Genomic DNA, 6,344 nt, shown 5'->3' with positions numbered 1-6,344 from the left:
TGACTAGACATTGTTACAGCTGTATCATCCGCAAAAGTCGTAATACAACACTCAGGTAAGTAGAAACGCATTGAGTCAACATACACAAGGTACAGAAGTGGTCCCAAAACAGACCCCTGAGGTACACCACACCTCACTTGAAAAGGAGAAGAAAACACATCATTTAATACAACTTGAATAGATCTACCACTCAAAAAACTATTAAACCATTTTAAACAATTACCACGAACTCCAAGTGATTGTAGCCGTTTGAGTAGTATATTAAAATCCACTGTATCGAATGTTTTTCTAAAATCGATGAAAACGGTCAAAGGGATTTCACCACAAAAGCATTTATTTACGGTATCACAAAGGGAATGCACGGCATCCGACATCCGAAATATATATATATATATATATATATATATATATATATATATATATATATCTATCTATCTATATCTATAAAAATAAGTTGTCTGTCTGTGGATGGATGGATGGATGTGTCAGGTGACGTCACCTGAAAAAACTGGATTAGGTGACGTCAAAACTGAAAAAACTAAAAAAAGGCAAAAACTACAAAAAAAAACTAAAAACTAATAAAAAAAATAAAAAAGCTAAAAAACTAAAAAAACTATAAAGGTAAAAACCAATAAAAAACTAAAAAAAAAACTGAAAAAACTAAAAAAAGGCAAAAACTACAAAAAAAAACTAAAAACTAATAAAAAAAGTAAAAAAGCTAAAAAACTAAAAAAACTAAAAAAACTAAAAAAAGGTAAAAAACTAAAAAAAATAAAAAATAAAAAAAAACTAAAAAAAAGGAAAAAACTGAAAAATAAGCTAAAATAAAGGTAAAAAACCAATAAAAAACTAAAAAAAAAAGGAAAAAAACTAATAAATGACGACACTCAAAGAGAAAGCGACCAGGACAAAAGGAATGTTCGATTAGCAATCAACAAAGCACCGGGACACAGGGAGTATAAATGACGACCAGGACATAAGTAAAAAAAAAAAAACTATCTATATATATAAAAATAAGTTGTCTGTGGATCTGTGGATCGTGGATCAGGTGACGTCACCTGAAAAAACTGGATCAGGTGACGTCAAAACTGAAAAAACTAAAAAAAGGCAAAAACTACAAAAAAAACTAAAAACTAATAAAAAAAATAAAAAAGCTAAAAAACTAAAAAAACTAAAAAAAGGCAAAAACTACAAAAAAACCTAAAAACTAATAAAAAAGCTAAAAAACTAAAAAAACTAAAAAAAAGGCAAAAACTACAAAAAAACTAAAAACTAATAAAAAAAATAAAAAAGCTAAAAAACTAAAAAAACTAAAAAAACTAAAAAAAGGTAAAAAACTAAAAAAACTAAAAACTAAAAAAAAACTAAAAAAGGTAAAAACTAAAAGAACTAAAAAAGAAAAAAATAAATGACGACACTCAAAGAGAAAGCGACCAGGACAAAAGGAATGTTCGATTAGCAATCAACAAAGCACCGGGACACAGGGAATATAAATGACGACCGGGACACAAGTAAAAAAAAAAATTAACAAAACTAAAAAGAAGGTAAAAACTACAAAAAAACTAAAAAGAAAAAAAAACTAAAAACTAATAAAAAAACTAAAAAATCTAAAAATCTAAATAAACTAAAAAAGAAAAAAAAAGGAAAAAAATAAAGGAGAAAAACAAAACTAAAAAACGAATGTATATACAGACCGGTACACCGGGATACAAATGACGACCGGGACACAGGGAATATAAATAACGACCGGGACACAGGGACACAACTACAACGGGGACACCGGGGGAAACAGGGGGATATAAATGACGACCGGGACAAAAAAACTAAAAAGAAATAAAAACTAAAAACTAATAAAAAAAAACTAAAAAATCTAAAAATCTAAATAAGCTAAAAAAGAAAAAAAAAGGAAAAAAATAAAGGAGAAAAACAAAACTAAAAAACGAATGTATATACAGACCGGGACACCGGGATACAAATGATGACCGGGACCCGGGACACAGGGAATATAAATGACGACCGGGACACAGGGACACAACTACAACGGGGACACCGGGGGAAACAGGGGGATGTAAATGACGACCGGGACACCGGGACAGGGAATGGTCGATTAGCAATCACCATCAACAAAGCTCAAGGGCAATCATTAGAATCATGAGGTATAGATCTGAATACAGATTGTTTTCCCATGGACCATTATATGTTGCATGTTCAAGAGTCGGTAAACCTGACAATCTATTTATATGCAAAGACAATGGGACAGCAAAGAATGTTGTATATTCGCAAGTTTTACGTAGTTAAAACCATATATATATATATATATCTATATTCACAGGTGGGACATAGGGACACAACTACAATGGCGCGTAACTATTATGGCGCGTAACGACTTACGCGCGCGGGGGGGCTTGGGGGGGCGCGAAGCGCCCCCACCAACTAGGTGTTGGGGTGGCGCGAAGCGCCACCCCAACAGCTAGTATATATATAAATAAGTTGTCTGTCTGTCTGTGGGTCTGTGGATCTGTGGATCAGGTGACGTCATGTTTCGGCTGACGTCATGAAATTAGTTGCCGTCATTTTTGTTATGACGATGCTTAGTATATTGTAAAACACATCAATTTGGTTAATAATATACCATTTAAAACACCAAAATGAACATGCTGGAGTAGTCACTCGGTGAGAGAGGGTGTCAGAACGGAGAATGAAGGTCCCAGGTTCAAATCCTGGTTAGGCTAAAAAAGGTAAAAAACTAAAAACTAAAAAAAAAAACTGAAAAAACTAAAAAAAGGCAAAAACTACAAAAAAAACTAAAAACTAATAAAAAAATAAAAAAGCCGAAAAACTAAAAAAACTAAAGAAACTAAAAAAAGGAAAAAACTTAAAAAACTAAAAACTAAAAAAACTAAAATAAAGGAAAAATGAAAAATAGAAGAGAAAAAGAATACTAATAAAATTAAAAATAAAAATAAAAAAAAATAAAAAAGATAAAAAGCTAAAAAAAAGGTAAAAACCAATAAAAACTAAAAAGAAAAAAGGTAAAAATCTAAAAAAAAAATTCATCTAAAAAACTAAAAAAAACTAAAAAACGTAAAAACTAAAAGAACTAAAAAAGTAAAAAAAAACTAAAAAAAGGAAAAAACTGAAAAATAAGCGGGATATAAAACAGGGGGATATAAATGACGACCGGGACACCGGGACATAAGGAATATAAATGAATCAGAAAATACAACTCATGTTTCCAAATGACGTCGTTTGGAGCCCAAATTGGAAATCCAGATCAATTTATGTCTACTTTCAAAGTAAAAGGGCAAATTTATCATAGAGCAGGGTCTCTTCTACCATTCTCAGGCGAGAATCATAAATTTTTACAATTGTACTTCATCAGTGATAGAAATTCTGAATTGAATGCACGTTGCGAAATTTCTCCCAACATTGAAAGGACAATCGTTTCCCAATTACAACATCTTTTCCACGAAAATAATAATTTAGTGCGTCTGTTCAAAACAGCCATCGATTTGATGCCTACTTATACGCATAAAATTGTTATTTCCGCTGACAAAACGCCTCCTGGCCAACATGTGCGTAGATACAATGCTCCAACTATCGACGAAGTGGCCATCGTTATGGTCGGTGATCAGTTTTTACCTCGAGATATTATTCTCAGGGTTTCCACCACACGTGCTACAACTAAAAATAGGCCTACCAATAATACTTTTAAGAAATATAAACCCACCAAAGCTTTGCTATGGCACTCGACCTGCCGTAAAAAAAACAATGGAAAACCTAATAGAGGCCACAATCTTGACAGGGCCTTTTGAGGGTGAGACTGTTCTTATTCCTCGCATTCCCAAGATTCCAACGGATCTGCCTTTTCAATTTAAAAGATTGCAATTCCCAATTCGATTAGCATTTGCAATCACCATTAACAAAGCTCAAGGTCAATCATTAGAAAAATGTGGTATAGATCTTAATACTGATTGTTTTTCCCATTGACAATTGTACGTTGCATGTTCGAGGGTCGGTAAACCTGACAATCTATTTATATGCAGCGACAATTGGACAGCGAAGAATGTTGTATATTCGCACGTTTTACGCAGTTAATTTGTATTTTATCTATCTATCTATCTATCTATATATATAAAAACGAGTTGTATGTATGCATGTTTGTTTGTTTGTAAAAAGAGCGTTTGCATATGATATCATTATTAGTACATACGGCTTTGTATATGCAGAGACAATGGGAAAGCCAAGAATGTTGTATATTCGCAATTTTTACGTAGTTTAACTCCTGCAGACGAAATGAATGCTTGCCTAAAAAATTCTAATTTATAGGCACACGTAAAAATATTAAAATTAACTAAAAATATGCGTGTCCGATTGCAAAACGATGACTCTGGTCAAACAGTAGACTCAATTTCAGGACGTATACAACTACCTGCTGATTTCTGTAATTTAGTGACGTCCAAAAATGAATTGATTGAAAAAGTATTTCCGAATATTCTTAAAAATATAAAAATAATAAATGGCTAAGTGAAAGAGCGATTCTCGCACCCAAAAATATAGACGTCCACGAAATCAACAATATTGTTTTGAACAAGATTCGAGACCAGGCAGTCCTTTACAAGTCAGTCGACACAGTTTTGGAACCAAATGAAGCGGTTAATTATCCATCTGAATTTCTAAATCTATCTATATATATAAAAATAAGTTGTCTGTCTGTGGATGGATGGATGGATGTGTCAGGTGACGTCAATTGAAAAAACTGGATTAGGTGACGTCAAAACTGAAAAAACTAAAAAAAGGCAAAAACTACAAAAAAAACTAAAAACTAATAAAAAAAATAAAAAAGCTAAAAAACTAAAAAAACTATAAAGGTAAAAACCAATAAAAAACTAAAAAAAAAACTGAAAAAACTAAAAAAAGGCAAAAACTACAAAAAAAAACTAAAAACTAATAAAAAAAGTAAAAAAGCTAAAAAACTAAAAAAAACTAAAAAAACTAAAAAAAGGTAAAAAACTAAAAAAAATAAAAATAAAAAAAAACTAAAAAAAAGGAAAAAACTGAAAAATAAGCTAAAATAAAGGTAAAAACCAATAAAAAACTAAAAAAAAAAGGAAAAAACTAATAAATGACGACACTCAAAGAGAAAGCGACCAGGACAAAAGGAATGTTCGATTAGCAATCAACAAAGCACCGGGACACAGGGAGTATAAATGACGACCAGGACATAAGTAAAAAAAAAAAAACTATCTATATATATAAAAATAAGTTGTCTGTGGATCGTGGATCAGGTGACGTCACCTGAAAAAACTGGATCAGGTGACGTCAAAACTGAAAAAACTAAAAAAAGGCAAAAACTACAAAAAAAACTAAAAACTAATAAAAAAAATAAAAAAGCTAAAAAACTAAAAAAACTAAAAAAGGCAAAAACTACAAAAAAAACTAAAAACTAATAAAAAAGCTAAAAAACTAAAAAAACTAAAAAAAAGGCAAAAACTACAAAAAAACTAAAAACTAATAAAAAAAATAAAAAAGCTAAAAAACTAAAAAAACTAAAAACTAAAAAAAAACTAAAAAAGGTAAAAACTAAAAGAACTAAAAAAGAAAAAAATAAATGACGACACTCAAAGAGAAAGCGACCAGGACAAAAGGAATGTTCGATTAGCAATCAACAAAGCACCGGGACACAGGGAGTATAAATGACGACCAGGACACAAGTAAAAAAAAAAATTAACAAAACTAAAAAGAAGGTAAAAACTACAAAAAAACTAAAAAGAAAAAAAAACTAAAAACTAATAAAAAAACTAAAAAATCTAAAAATCTAAATAAACTAAAAAAGAAAAAAAAAGGAAAAAAATAAAGGAGAAAAACAAAACTAAAAAACGAATGTATATACAGACCGGTACACCGGGATACAAATGACGACCGGGACACAGGGAATATAAATAACGACCGGGACACAGGGACACAACTACAACGGGGACACCGGGGGAAACAGGGGGATATAAATGACGACCGGGACAAAAAAACTAAAAAGAAATAAAAACTAAAAACTAATAAAAAAAACTAAAAAATCTAAAAATCTAAATAAGCTAAAAAAGAAAAAAAAAGGAAAAAAATAAAGGAGAAAAACAAAACTAAAAAACGAATGTATATACAGACCGGGACACCGGGATACAAATGATGACCGGGACCCGGGACACAGGGAATATAAATGACGACCGGGACACAGGGACACAACTACAACGGGGACACCGGGGGAAACAGGGGGATGTAAATGACGACCGGGACACCGGGACAGGGAATGGTCGATTAGCAATCACCATCAACAAAGCTCAAGGGCAATC

General features: G+C 31.4%; 1 long non-coding RNA gene across 1 annotated transcript; it reads left to right on the top strand.

Moving 5' to 3' along the window:
* The first annotated feature begins 435 nt into the window (after positions 1-435).
* LOC136043494 (uncharacterized) lies at positions 436-5,880 on the top strand. Its single transcript, XR_010621629.1, has 2 exons — positions 436-1,511; positions 2,028-5,880. It is a non-coding gene; the product is annotated as an uncharacterized LOC136043494 (long non-coding RNA).
* The last annotated feature ends 464 nt before the right edge of the window (positions 5,881-6,344 follow it).

Source organism: Artemia franciscana, unplaced genomic scaffold (genome assembly GCF_032884065.1).
Source record: "Artemia franciscana unplaced genomic scaffold, ASM3288406v1 Scaffold_6761, whole genome shotgun sequence".
NCBI classification, from domain to species: Eukaryota; Metazoa; Arthropoda; class Branchiopoda; order Anostraca; family Artemiidae; genus Artemia; species Artemia franciscana.
Note: the sequence above shows the minus strand (reverse complement) of the source record. Positions and strands in the feature narration are given on the sequence as shown.